General features: G+C 33.7%; 1 long non-coding RNA gene across 1 annotated transcript in view; it reads left to right on the top strand.

The window, feature by feature from the left end:
• The window catches only part of LOC118004385, a 265095-nt gene extending 249737 nt beyond the window's left edge, over nt 1-15358 (top strand). Inside the window, exon 3 of the long non-coding RNA XR_004677562.1 lies at nt 14908-15358. This is a non-coding gene — a long non-coding RNA (uncharacterized LOC118004385). The remainder of the gene's footprint in view (nt 1-14907) is intronic.
• Nucleotides 15359-15987: the final 629 nt, after the last annotated feature.

Genomic DNA, 15987 nt, shown 5'->3' with positions numbered 1-15987 from the left:
TTTCTTTCTTTCTTTCTTTCTTTCTTTCTTTCTTTCTTTCTTTCTTTAACAGTATTGGTACGTTTTTTCTTCTAAGTTTCTGTATATCTGTTTTATACTATACTATACTATGCTATACTACTATACTTTTTAATGTCATCTCTGTTAAACTTAATTATGAAATGGATTCACTTCAAGTAAAAATGTGTTTGCTTTACAATAAACTTTTTTTTTCTGCTCATAAATGTAGTCTCATCTGGTAGAAAAAGAAGACAGAATGCAAGCTCCTAGTGAAAATGTCATCAACCTTTTAAATAATTAATATATTCTGTATGTTTTCGTTCACACATGTGGGCTACAAAAGCCATGTCATCATCATTTTTAGCCTGAGTGCAGAAGCTTCAATTAAGTTTTTATTACCAACTGTTTAAAAATATTGGTGAAGTACCACATAGCTAATGTGAACATACGGAATGGATACATTGCCACAAGAAAAATATGGTGCATCAAGACCAAGGATACCCTAATTTCTTAAGAAATTTTCCATCATAATAAAAAGGAAAAAAAAAAGGAAGGAAGACCTGAAATGCTCTTTCCTGAGAATTTTTGTGTTCCTGTTTTGAAATACCTACGGAAAAAAATAATAAAGGCATCCTCTCAGTGCCCCAAATAAAGGCTGATCCATGAGAGGAAGCAAAGTGGTGACTAGATTTTGCCCCAAAGGCTGGAAATTGGCAAGTCATTTTTGTCTACCATTCAACAGTTGAGAGGAAGTAGCTGAGAGAAGAGAGGGAGTGCCTCAAATCTTCTAAACCATTCCAAGAAATGCCTAATCAGTACAAGATGGTCATTTTACTTAATTGTTTTTGTACCTAATATTATCTAATTATTACTTATGTTATCAAGGGTAGAAAAACATGGACTCCATTGAAAATTCCCTCAGGCTGATACGTGCAACTTGAAATTCTGAACCTTTCTTTTATTCCCTTAAAAATATAATTAAAAACTAATAATTAATTTGGGATGTGTCAAAGAGAAGCTGAGTCTCCCCTGATATCTACACCAGATTCTCCTGAAACAGCTGAAAAAGTAATATTTTTGGCTGATATATACAGATTAAATGAGCTCTCTGTATTCTTCAGATACATCGAGCAATTTAAATAATTAACATGAAGGCAAGGTTCCAACTTTGAAAGATATTTATATTACATATTTTAATTTTATTATATGTGTGTATTATTTCTATATATTTCTATACTATGTACATTTACATTATATATATTTATTGTGTATTTTTACAAATAATTTCAGAAGACAAAAATCCTCTCATTTCACCATCAAATCTACAGAATTATTTTTATTCTCTTCCTTCCTTTGTTGTATAGAAAGTAACCTTATCTTACAATTATTTTATCAGCTACTTTGAATTCCCTTTTGTTTGTTAAATAAACCAAACTTTCTCATCCTCATCCAAATTTTTAAATATGTTATTTCTTCTCCTTGAGAATCTTTTTTTTTTTTTTTTACATTCTTTGTCTCAATTCTACTCAATTTCATGTCTCATCATAAATTTCCCTCAATGGGACCTGCCCTCATTTTGATCTGCCTTAGGTCCTTCCGGTAAGTGTCTATTGCCTTCTGAAATTTCCCTTCGCAATATTCATTAACATTTTTTCTTCTTTTCCTAATTACCTAAATTTGTGGGTATCTTAAAAAAATCTATACTTTCTCCTGGTTTATTGTTCATAATGGTGTAATCTCAGCAAGTGATTCAGAACCTTGATTCATAGATGGAGCTTAGTGACCAAAAAATGCATTCCTGAATAAGTAAATGAATGGATGTTTATGGTATCTATTCTTCTATAACTCCATAGTTATTTTAACATTATTTAATATCATTTTTAAATTGTTACGTAGGATGGATGTCCATGGAAAAGATGAAGCTAGGATACATTAGACATGCAATATAACGGGGCATTTTTTTTCACTGAATGTCAGCAATACTTTTCCCCCCTAAATATCTCTAGGTGTATTGTTATCAAATATAAGCAGCAAAAAACAAAATATTAGAATACGTTTAGCCTATGCTCAACATTAATAGTTTTCCTTTTCTGCAATCAATTGTATTCTCATTAGTGAGGTGTTTCTTCAATATTCACCAAATCTTCATCATTGTTGTCATCTATTGTTAGAACACTGTGTTCACAGAGAGCCCCTAAGCCATGAAGGTGTCACACTAAACTGCTTTCTTTCCTACTAGATCTTTCACTTTCAGATTTTTATGTTCTATATTCAATACTTATCCTTCAATGCATTTCAAGGCTGTGCTTCCTAATTTATATATCAAAATTTACATTGTCAAAAATTATGATTTATGATTATGCTCTAGAGGCCCCTGAACCCACACTCAGAGTCACAGTGTGTTGACATCTTGTCCCAGGGCCTAGCCAGGTGCCAGGGAAGGGGCTCTGGGCCACAGGCTATGCAGGGGTGTACCGGCTGAAGCCAGAATGGAGTGAACTGCACACCCACCAGCTTTAAATCTGTAGCCTTCCAGAAGCCCCTAGACTGTGGACATGGGCTTGTGGCACAGAGTCCTGGGGCCCCAATCTGACATTTGCCATGGTCCAAGGCTGCAGTAATTTGAGTGTTGCATTCCTTTACACATCCTCAGGGGCCAGTTTTCCTTCTAGCAGCTGTGAGGCATCTAGAACTTTCCCCGAGAGATCATGTTCCCTGGCCTGGAAGCTTTTCCCTGCAGAACAGCCCAAGGGCATGGCTCTCTCTTTCTGACTCAGCTCACCTGCCAGCACCCTGACAAGAGGGAGCTGGCCCCTCCACCTAAGCCACCCTCATGAGGAAATGTTCTCTTTTGAACACCATGGGAGATGCCTGTGGGCCAGCGCCAGGGTGAATGTTGTGTGGGGTTTCCCAAGAAGGTAAATAGGGTGCCACCAGTGGCTTAGGCTATGTGGGGAATGAGTTCAGATCCTGATGGTGGAGAGGGAGATGGTGGAGGAGGAGCTGGGAAACTCTCAGAATCAGGAACAGCTCTGTGAATGGCTGAATCAGGCACCAGGCATTGCTGACCACTTTTCCAGAGGAAGCCCTATCTTGTGAGGTCTCAGGAGTTCCACTGGGATACAGGGTGGTCCTGGGATGAGAAACCCTTGGGAGTCCCACATGCTGGAGGCCCCGCAACCCACACTGTCTGCAAGGAGTCAAGCTCACACCACTCATCAAACAAACCCCGATGCCCACAGCTATATATATATGAAATAAAATTAAAAGACATAGTATGTTTGTTTTCATCTATGATAATAGAGGATATGTGTTTTATATTTGGTAATGTCAAGGATGCTATAATATTGGCATTTCAAATTGGATTACTCCATTCCTTCTTTCATAAATTTCATATATATTTATTGAGTTCCTTCTATATAGTAGATCTGAGGATCACACTCAAATTCCTGCCCTTAGGTATTTACATTCATTTTTATTCTTTTTTTAAATTCAATTAGCCAACATATAGTACATCATTAGTTTCAGATGTAGTGTTCGATAATTCATCAGTTGCATATAACACCCAGTGCTCATCACATCACCTAGTTACCCCAGCCTCCCGCCCACCTCCCCTCCAGCAACCCTCAGTTTGTTCCCTAGAGTTGAGTCTCACATGGTTTTTCTCCCTCTCTGATTTCTTCCCATTCAGTTTTCCCTCCCTTCCCCTATAATCCTCTGCGCTGTTTCTTATATTCCAAATATGAGTGAAACCATATGATAATTGTCTTTCTCTGACTTACTTCGCTCAGCATAATACCCTCCAGTTCCATCCACGTCGATGTAAATGGTAAGTATTCATCCTTTCTGAGGGCTGAATAATATTCCATTGTGTACATATACTACATCTTTGTTATCCATTCATCGGTTGATGGACATCTCAGCTCTTTCCAGAGCTGAGTTTGTTCTCTGCTACCCAGAGCAATCTGCACATTCAATGCAATCCCTATCAAAATACCATCAACATTTTTCACAGAGCTGGAACAAATAATCCAAAATTTGTATGGAACCAGAAAAGATACCGAATAGCCAGAGGAATGTTGAGAAAGAAAACCAAAGTTGGTGGTATCACAATGCTGGACTTCAAGCTATATTACAAAGCTGTAAGCATCAAGACAGGATGGTACTGACAGTATTTACATTCTAAAGAGAATATTATAGATTGCCACCTTGTGGAAAGAAACTTGGCAGTATATACCATGAACTTTAAAAGTGGCCACCAGGAATTCCATTTGCACACTACATCTATGAAAGGATGGGACAAATGATCTAAATGCGTTGATTATGACTTTATATATGACAGGAACTTTGAAAAGAAAATGAATTGAATTCTCTCTAAGAGAATAGATTAAAGACATTTGATCAAATATTCTGCCAACACAACCACAGCAATTGATGGGGCTGCAGACCAGATCATATGCACCATGAGAAATATTATGTAGGCATTATAATGCTTATGGGCAATGTTAGTGTTGGAGGAAAATGCCTATGAAATAAAGTAAATATATGTGTAATGTAGAATTAACACAAAAAATGAAGAGTATAGAAAAATACTGGAAGGAAACACAGCAAATTTGCTTCTGACATTAGAAGTGGATGATTTGTTTATAAGATTTTCATAGAAAAATAACACAAGATAATATTTCTAAAATTCCTTACCTCTGAAAATAATATATCTTGCTTTTACTTTCTATTATGATAATATGTAACATTTTCTCTGTTTTAAATACTCAATTTTCTTTTTTCATTTAATAAAATCATATTTAGATTATAAAATAGTAACAAGGCCAAAATAAAGAAGTGAATTCATAAGTGACAACTATTGATTGTCCACTCTATATAGTAGAACTTAAAAATAAGGACAGTTTGATACGACTTTTATTTTTATGAAAGATTTTAGAAAAAAAAAAACCCACCCCTCTTCAAAGCAAAGGTTTAGTAAGGCACTTCAAAATGCACTTTTGTTGTAAATATATTTGCTCATTGTGTGCCCGAAGTTAGTTTCAAGGAATATTAAAGAATTTTACAAGGACAGGATGAAATGTGGTTTTTCTTGAATAACCTTTTCTTTTTTGGTGAGTATAAAAGACTGGTATGCTGATTACTATAATTTTCATGTCAATCACAGTAATTTCATATTTCTTGAATTTTTCATCCATTTATTTATTACTAGTCATAACAATTTAGTCTAAAACATTGAAAGAATATGTTTTCATCTTTAAACACACAGAACTATTAGAAGTGTGTTAGAATTTTCTACCCATTTTGTATTTACACTTTTATTTTGTATTTACACTTTTTGTATTTACATTTGTATATACACTTTTATATTTACACTTTTACTGAAAGCCCCACTCTCCTTTTACAAATAGTTAATCAAAATTGTAGAAGGAATCATTTTTGTATATTCTCCTCACAATACACCCTAGACTTGATTAAATAATACTTTACTTTCCTGTTAATAAAAATTCCTAGACTGAAAGAACCCAAATGCATCGTGGCCTCTGTAACTTTTAGATTTCCACAGTCTGAAGTATTAAGTTACCCCTAAAGAATCAGCCCAGCACCCATATGGTGGGATCTGGCTAGAACATTTCCAATACAATTCAGCAGCTCTGCATCCGGTGAGTCGGGCTGTGATATCACTCCAGCCACGTACCATGCTTGTTCTAATGGGCTTTCCTAGCTAATTACCTGTCAGCACATCATTTCAGCACTTTCCCCAGAAGTTGTGGTAACTACACCTCCTCTGGGTTTTCTTTTATTTTTGTTGTTAGGAAAATGTTAGGCAAAATGACTGCATTCTCCTTTTAGTAAATGTAGATCAACTTTTTGTGTGTGGTTAAAATCCTACATTATTTCAGAGATTATGTGATTACCAAGGAACTGACCATTAAAACACAAGTTTTATAAAAATATTTTTGGTTTTTTTTTAATGTTTGTATGCTGGTGTTCCAAAATATTCGACAACAGATTTGGTTATTGAAGCAATCATTAAAATAGTGAGTTTTGTCCCTAAGAACCAATACGAGGAAATAATAATTCAAAATTCAAAATTATAATGCATATCTCTTTCAATAACCTATATAGGGAGCAAAATTTAATATTCCATACATCAAAAATATTTCATGTACTAAAAATAGTCTGTGTTTTTGGAAACCAATTAAAACCTATGCCAGAAAATATGTGTTGAGGTTCAGTTACTAGAATTAAGAAAATCAAATGCAATAAAGACTTAGAATAAAGCATGGGCCAGTACTTTCCCACTCTGTGTAGATAAACGATGGTCACATAATTCTTGCCCCCTGGGACTTAGATGACTCTTCTATGATTTTTTTGTAAAATTAGTATCAAATTAACCAATTATAAGACTATTCAGCAGTTATTTACTTGATGGTACAAGCTAAAATGATGATTCTAAAATATTACAATGATAAATCAATATTTTATAAGATTTAGATGTAATTAATGTGATCTAGAAGTACTCATTAAGTTTCTTGAATGTAGTTACATTATTTTAATTTACTTTCTTGCAGCAGTTCCAAAATTAGTATCCCAGAGCATAATATAACTATAAAATAATAAAAAGTCTCAAAACCTAAAATTGTAAAGATTTAAAAGATACACAGATAAGGGCAACACGAGAAAATTAAACAAACCTATACCTGCATATCTACCAAGTTATTTTTCCATTATGGTTTATCAAAGAAAGTGTATTAATCCAAAAATAATACATATGTTAAGGTAACTGCTTTGCACATAGTAATCCATCATATTAAGCATTACACAAATATATTGCTAAACTATGATCATTTTTGCATTTCTATCTAGAGATAATAGTAAATAATAGAATATTAAAAGAAGATAGAAGATCATTTTTATCTATTTGGTAAACTTAACCTATTTATTTTTCATTTTTTCTACTGGTCCTTGGAAATGATTTATTATTTAGCAGTTAGCATGTAAACAAATGTAACTTTTCATGTCCTAATTTTAATTTTTGTATGAAACATATAGCTGAGACAATTCATAAAAAATAGAATTTGAAATATTAAGATTAGTGATGCTAATGTGTGTTAGTATCAACTTCAAACATAATGACTATACACACTTAAAACACCCTACTTTCTATAATTTACCCAATATGTAACTTGCTATTCATGAAGCTGTTTAAACTGCTTTATAATGTGCCACTTCATTCATTTCCATCTTTTGATATAATAAAATCCAGGAACTGCTTACACTAATGTAGTACAAGGTACTCTATTTGTACTAAACAAAACCATCACTATATTCAATGGTTTATCTTTATTTTGATGTGATTTATAGCACTTTACTTAAAGGAATTCTTCATTATATAGTTGGTTCTGATTCCAGTCCCTCTAATAACTCTTAATTTCTGTTTCTTAATTATGAACTCAAATATTCACTGTACAGGTACAAAGCCCAAATTTATGTTTTTATGAATTATTTTTCTTTCAAAAAATTCTGCTCAAAAGTGTAGTGAGTAGGCTGTGAGTCAGGTCATAAGGTATAAAAGTTATCTAAGGGAAATAAGTATGTTCTGCTTTGCTTCCAATGCAATTCTTGATAAACACATTGTCATATTTTGCATGCACAAACACACACAAACACACACACAGGGGTGCCTGGGTGGTTCAGTCAATTAAGCGTCTGACTCTTGGTTTTGGCATAGGTCATGATCTCAGGGTTGTGGGATCAAGCCCCTCATCGGGTTCTGCGCTCAGCACAGAGTTTGCTTGTCCTCTCCCTCTGCTCTTCCCCTTGCTCTCTTTCTCTCTCTCTCTCAAATAAATAAATAAAATCTTAAAACACACACACACACACACACACACACTTACCTGGATGGAATGATAGATGAGGAGGAGGAGGAAGAAGATAGGTAGATAGATGGATGAATATACACAAAAATATTCTGGAGTGTAATCTTGTCAAGTATTTGTCAAAATTCTACATCTATCATATAATTTCATTACATGTTATTTTTCTTTTAGCCACATGCACAGGTAATATTTCAAATAGATATAAAAGAGAAGTGGAGCATTATATCACCTTATATAATTATTCTGATATGTCATGACTAAAGGAGGAGTTATTACAATTCCTGGTTAATGTAAAATATTCAGCATCAGTGACATGATATTCTTTCATATTAGGTAGCAGCTTGCTCAATCTATATCTTCCAACATAAGTAATTTGATTTTCTGAAAGTGCAGTTTTAAAAAAAACGATAATTTTTATAGATATTTACTTAGCTTTTAATTAATGTTTTTAAAACCATATGAAAGCCTAAAACTAAAATCAGGAATAAAAAGGCCACATGTATTAATAAGCTAAGGAATGTATGGAATATTAAAACTTAAAAAAGAGATTTTATAAAAATAATATTTTTAAAGAATTTTTTAAAGAATAACTAATGTTTAAATAAGATTAATCAAAAATTACAAGTTGATTTCAGTGTTCAGTTAAAGTGTGTATAGTCATAAATCAAAAATTACAAGTTGATTTCAGTATTATTTTCTTTTGTGAATTCAACTGAAATATACCATACTTTTTTATCATTTAGTGTATTGATATTAGTCTTCTGGTGGACATTATACATATCCTTCTATATTTTGTTAAAAGAATACTCCTATATTGCTTTGTTGAATAACATAGAATAGCTGCTCTCTTTATCGATCAATGCTACAATTATTATTTTTTCTAATTTGAATTTTCAAATATGAGCAAGTCTTTGATTTCAAATTATTTTCTATTTATCACTCTATTAAAAAGACATCTATCTATTTATCTATACACATACTACATGTGAACATACACTAAGAGATTTTTCTGAGGTTAAATATAGGAAAATCAAATTCATTATATTTGGGGAACCATTACAATATTTTAAAAGAAATTTCAATGTTTGAAAGTTTTAGATATAAGATAACACGTTAAACTTTGTGACTTGTGAATTTAAATATATATGACATTTAATTAATTGCATTTTGAATTTCAGGTCAGAGTTAATTTAGGAAGAGGATGTGTAGGAGAAAGCTCAGGAAATCATTTAATTCAAACGGATTTTTTTCCTTTATATACTGAATTTTGCACACTACAGTTTTGAGTTAGACTTACTATCTTACTAGGTAACACAACAAAGAATTAACTCATACTCTATTTTATATACTCTTACTAATCAAAAGTCTTAGAAATATATGATACAGCATAGGTTTTATATAGATACAATATTAATTTTAGTTAGGAGGGATTCTGAACTCCAGGTAATTGTACTGACAAAATCTTTTTGGATGTTGTTATTTACATCTTGTACTGATTCTTCTAAGACTTATGTAGGAGGGTAGTGTAACACATTCTTTTCTAAATGGACTTAGTTTAACCAAAAGCTAGTGAAAGTTACAGTTATTTGAATTGCAAAGTCACGCATGCTTTAATGAATGCTACCTCATTAGATCATTGAAAATGCTAACAGAAATTAAGATTTTTAAAAAATCAATATTTATGCCATATAATAGGTATTTAAAATCTATCTGGATACACTTTTAATAATACTTAAAAATGAGATGAGTTTCTGGAAGGTTATTTTGTTATTGAGAGCATACTTAATAACTTCTATTTGAAAATCCCACTGCCTGTGAGATATTATTCACTATGTCTCATTTACTTCTATCTATTTTAATTATACTTTAGAGAAACCTAATCAAGCTTTTCTCTTAACTAAACAAACCACTTAGGCCAAACTGCATTTTTCCTTCTGAACAGTTTACTATCCTTCCAAGGCTGCAAATGATCTTTAAACTTCAAGTAGAGTTTATGCAGGAAGGTCTATCTTTATTGATTTAGCCTGATCTTCCAGATGGTCCTCTTATTTACCAAATATTGTTCCTAAATTAGTAAAGATAGAACTCAAACATTCTCTGAGCTATCTGTAACGTGTGTATTTTTTAAGTGAAATAAAGTCTGTGTAGTATGTTACAGGGAAAAATGAATTTGATCCAACTGTATTTTCATTTCCTTACACCAATTCGATCTAATCAGCAATTTTTGTTTCTCAGGCTATAGTCAATACAAATTCACCTACTGTGGACTCGAATAAAAAATCTGTATGATTTTTCCCTGTAGTGAGTTTGTGGTCAAAGACAATCTAAAGAGTCTAACACTGTTAACACATTTTTTTTTCTGAATTCACCTTTGTTCTCTAAGACCTCTTTTTCATGCCCAATATCAACTAGCATATAGTATGGGAATTGCCTTTTCTTACATATTTAGTTCGATTTGGCTGTCATAAATACAGGAATGATGCTTTAGAAATAACACTTGACTTATGTTTCTTACATTAAAATGTGTTGAAGAGGACTTTTGTGGATTTCATAATAATTTATCCCATTTTGCTATTGCTGCCCTTATTCATTGCTACCCTTGGATTATACATAAGCTTACTCTATTGCTTACTTGCTTACTTTATTTTTATTGTTCACCAATTTACTTAGGATATTTTTTTAACGTCACAAACTGTATTTCAGAACAGAAAGCCCATAGCCAGTTCTGGATGTTGAGACCTGACTGGACTCTTAGGGCTACTCTCTTATGCCGCACACCTCTGTGTGTCTATTCAAAGAATGACTCATAGGAGCAGTCTGGAAGCTGGTGAGATCCCTTGGTTTGGAAAATGATGAAATATTCCACCCTGACTCATTTAGGTCGTAATAAGGTTCTTGTTTTCCATGTAATTGGAGAGCTTCAGAACTGCTATAGAAGAATATGCAGCCGATGACCCGAGTGGTTCAGAGCATCTACAGAGTGCGAAAATATTTTATACCTGAAAACTGGAGTGGTACTTGCGATCCCCCTGGCACAGAAATCACTAGAAACAAGTTGGTCCAAGAGTAAACCTTTCACCGTGTTTATGAAAGTGTGGTCAGGGTTTTATTCTCCTGAGGGATGAAATGTTTCCTCCATCTTGCAGTACCGGCAGTTTCATGTAATTTATATGACACCACTTAGTGGAAGCAGACAATAAATTTTGAGACTGAGAATTCACGAGATGGGGATATTTGGAAGTACTTGGAGCAGAAAATGAAAGTTGGAAAGGGGATGTTGAGTCTTCTGAAGATGATTTGCAATGTATTTTTATTTTCCTTTCATTCTCATGAATAAGAATTTGTTACTGAAAGCTTACTAATAGCTATGTGAAACTGAAGAAAACATACTTCTCAAAACTTACACGGCATGGTTTTAGGAGGAGCTGAAGGTGAAATATACTGCTGAATGTGAAATAAACCACAGAACAAAAAGCAATCATCAGATGAGAAAAGAGGCGCAGAGAATTCCTTGTCTTTACATTCAATATAACTGACACAAATAAAAGGTTTGGTGTTAGGAATTCTATTTCTAAATTCGATTTGCTATCTAATATATTTCCTGTATGTGAATCAAATCTATATACAATATAACGAACACTCATTCCAATTGAAAGACAGAACATTACATATCAATGTTTAAAGTGAATAATGTGTATGGTGTGACCAAATGGGTTTAAATTGTAAATTAACATGAGGGTAACCTGAGAGCAGAAATATCTGAAAAGAGATTTGAAAGACAGATCTTCAGTAAAACTTTTTCATAAGTCTTGCAAATTTTTTTTCAGTGTTCAGTGTCTGTTCAGTATTCAGTTCAGGACAGAAACTATTTATTTGTATTTTGTTTGTTTTGTTTTGTGTTATGTACTTTTTTTCTGCAACTGACATTTACAATGAGAAAACTCAATTCTTTTTCTTTTTTTTTTTTTTTGTTTTAAAGTTTCAGGTATACAATACAGTGATTCAGTACTTCCTGACATCATCACAAGTGCCCTCCGTAATCCCCATCACCTATTTAACGCCCCCCCCCCAACTCCCCTCTGATAACCATTATTTTGTTCTCTATAGTTAAAAGTCTGTTTCTTGGTTTACCTTTCTCTCTCTCTCTCTTTTTTCCTTTGCTCATTTATTTTGTTTCTTAAATTCCACATATGAGTGAAATCATCCCAACCAAAGAGGTGAAAGACCCGTACTCTGAAAACTGTAAAACACTGATGAAAGAAATTGAAGATGACACAAAGAAATGGGAAGAGGAAACAATTCTTGACAATAAAGAGTGATTTTCTATTACTAGGAGGATTCTTTGCATAGGTCAAGATGGTAGTTATAGCACACTTTTCTTCTCAATACTGATACAACTTTTCTCAGCCACCTGAAGATTATTCCTTGTGATTATCTTCTAAGTTTCCTGTTATCAATACTTTTTCCCTCATGGATTATCCCATTTTTATTTATTGGTAGCTTACATGTTATGTCTTCTACTAGACTATATCTTACTACCATCTACTAAAGAAAAGAGATGGCTTTTGAGTTCCTCCAAATTCTCATGTTTAAATTGTTTATTCTCAATGTTTCAAAATTCCAATACTGATTATAATGTATAATATGGATTTTACTTGCATCCAGTCACATATTTAGAAGTAAGACAAAATCGAAAGTTCTGACCTGTGGAATATGATGGGACTAAAAATCAAAGGATTGGTTGAAAGACTTTATAAGAAAAAAATAAAAATATATATAAAATCACTAGAATCTCTTCCCCGCTCCATGTACACACACAGTAAACACTAAGTCATGCAACCATAGCTATTTAAACCCTACTGAAAAATTGCTGGATTATTTTGTGAAAGCCATGAAACTCAAAACTCACAACAAAGGACCAGGTAGAAATGAAATAATAAAAAGAGATATCTAGGATGTAAAGTTAAAGTCAACACATTGAATAATGAGCCTCTCTACTCCCAAAGCCTCCTTTAGCTCCAAAAACCCTGGCAGAAAGTTTGAGTATTCTCTCTATGGAAAATCACCAATCTGAGATAAAAGACCTACTGATGATTGATATTTGGGATCCTCCAATGAACTGGTCAAGCCTACAACCTCTCTAAGGATTGAAAAAAGACCCATAAGAAAACACATTATTTTAAAATTGCAACAAATTTGGGCTGAAGAGTAAAGCTTAAAGGCTCTTAAATTAAAATATAGGCATCACAAATAATTGTAGAATAGATCATTTGGTACTAATTAATAATATCACTGGAAGCATGAGGCCATTGAAACCTTTCATATTCTGATGGAAAATTATTTTTCACCATCTAACTGCATTCCTAGAGGTTGTGTGTATTTACCACAATTCTAGTTTCCAACCTTCTAAATCAAAACAAAACAAAACAAAAATATGATAGAATGTTCATAGCTTATTTACACTGGAAATCTCTTAGCTTATTTCATTGGCGGTATTTAATTCTTGTTCACCTCCATATGAATGCATCTCAGACAGAGACCCAGTACCAAATCATGGTGTTATACAGGCTCTTAAACATATAAGTCATGAAAGTGAATAAAAATGCAAATTAATTCCTTATCTATAGACGAGAACTACGCAAAGAAAATAAGAGAACCTTAAAACAAGCCAATATAAAATAACAAAAATGTTATTTGAGTTGAATAAAATTTTGAAGGGGATATAAAGTGGTAAGCCACAAATTATTTGAGGAGGTAATGGACTGAAAAATAAGAGGCCATGAACTGAAGCTAAAGCTAAGAAAAGAGGGCGCCTGGGTGGCTCAGTTGGTTAAGCGACTGCCTTCAGCTCAGGTCATGATCCTGGAGTCCCGGGATCGAGTCCTGCATCGGGCTCCCTGCTGAGCAGGGAGTCTGCTTCTCCCTCTGACCCTCCCCCTTCTCATGTGCTCTCTTTCTCCTCTCATCCTCTCTCTCAAATAAATAAATAAAATCTTTAATAAATAAATAAATAAATAAATAAATAAATAAATAAATAAATAAATAAAGCTAAGAAAAGAGTACACCAAAGGAGTTCATGAAAAATGTCCTCAGGCACAGGGTGATAAGTGTACAGAACAACTAGCAATTAGAGGCAAAGAACATCATTATAAAATCTGACCACTGCTCCTCACATGGATGGATATAACTTGGCAGCAGACTCTTTAATTCTCAAATTCTCCTGTGCAAGCAGAAAGGCATAAAGAAGAGATATTTAAATTAATACACACACACACACACAATACACTCTTGAAGTAAGTGAGTACCTCTTAAAATAAGAGGACCTGTGAGTGTATGGTTCTATATGTAGGGAGTAGTAATTATGGAATATTAAACTATGGTGATCAATAATCATTTGGGATAACCACACTAACACTGAACATGGGTATTTAAAGTAGATATTGAACAGCCATAGAGAATGGCATGAAGAATGTTGCAAGACCCTGGCATCCAGGGCAACCCCACTATTTCCCTATGAGATCTACACCTTCAACATTAATTTTTAATCATTTAAATTAAGATGATTTGAACTTAGTAAAATAATTATTTCAAACATTATTTTCAAGCAATATATTAGCTTTGAACAAAACTACAATTTTCAGGAAAAAACAGAGTCATGAGAAAACCAAACATGAGAGAAACAAATTTTAAAGAGGGTGTTTGGAATTTAAAGCATTAACTATGTGTCAGGCATAAGCCTTCTGTAGGGGTTCTTGGGAAGCCATGGAGAGTACAATGACTATGTGAAACATGATTGAGAGGCATACGGGAGCATCAGGATTTTGGATGATTGCCATTACATGATTCTGCCCGAGATTGTCTCTGAAAGGAACTTTCTAAACTTATAAAGTTCTAAGGTTCTCACAAAGAAGAACTACAATATCTTTGTAAGAGTGACTCTCTTTTCCCCTGATACATATGATTTCAAGAATAAGGTGATAATAAAAATGTGTGTTGACTCATTGGAGGATACTGCTGCCACTAGGTCCTAGGATGTTGTGAATGCTGGAGAAGCATGGGAAACATGGAAAGAGGCATGCGCACCACTGAAGCATGGCACTGTAACATGTCAGATTCATAGACAACTGCAGTCACACATGCATGAAGAGGCTCAACTGGCCAGATGCAGGTGTTGGGTAAGTGTAACTCCTAAGCTTTGCTGCATTTATCAGGTCTGATTAAAAGATAGTTTTCCAGAGCTATGAGAAAAAATGTTAAGAGAATAATGAAAATCCACTGTGAGACAATTGTGCGGAAACCCCATGTAACATACTGGAGATAACATGGTTGAAATGGAGGGAGACGATGCCCAGGGTAATACCCTAAGCCAATTTCTTTCAATTTCAATATCATACTTTAATGAAGACAGTACTACTTTAATGCTAAGTAACAGCTCCAGGCTAGACACAACAGACAGACGGGAGAGATTTCCAAACTACAGGAAATAAACTCTATTGGATGCAGCCCTTCATAAAAAATTTCTCCAAAGATCATTTTCACTTAATGTGTAGTCATGTTCTTAATGTGAGTTAATACGTATTTACTATGATTCGTGTTTCTCAGCTGAGCCCTGGGGACACCATGCCTCACTGGTAATCACACAGAGTAATGGCAATAGTGTCCATAAGCAGGCGGATTCAGTTTTAAACAGTGGTGATTGCTGTCCTAAAGGACAACCAGTGAACATTAAATTATTGTTGCTTTTGTTTATTTTCACTTTTATTACTAATTCGTTGGAAGCTGTGTTCAGTTTACTTTGAGAATGAGGTGCAAGCTACAGTTTTGATGGCAAAGATTATAGAGATTAGAACTGGAAATGAGCATCTGAAGAAGTGAAGATAATTATTTATAAAAGAGAAAGTGAAGTGAAGCATGCCCACAGCCTTTGGAATGCTCACATGTGGATAAGCAGAGTGGACATTCTGTGATGCTTCAGAGGGCAGTGAGAGAAAAGTCAGGAAGAAGTTACAACAAACATACTTTATCTGAAAGTATTTTCTAACGATTGGTATTGACCAGGAGCGAGACATTACTGAAAGTATTTAAGGAGAGTCAAAGGAATTGT

Source organism: Mirounga leonina, unplaced genomic scaffold (assembly GCF_011800145.1).
Source record: "Mirounga leonina isolate KUSES-001 unplaced genomic scaffold, KU_Mleo_1.0 Mir_93, whole genome shotgun sequence".
NCBI lineage: Eukaryota > Metazoa > Chordata > Mammalia > Carnivora > Phocidae > Mirounga > Mirounga leonina.
Note: the sequence above shows the minus strand (reverse complement) of the source record. Positions and strands in the feature narration are given on the sequence as shown.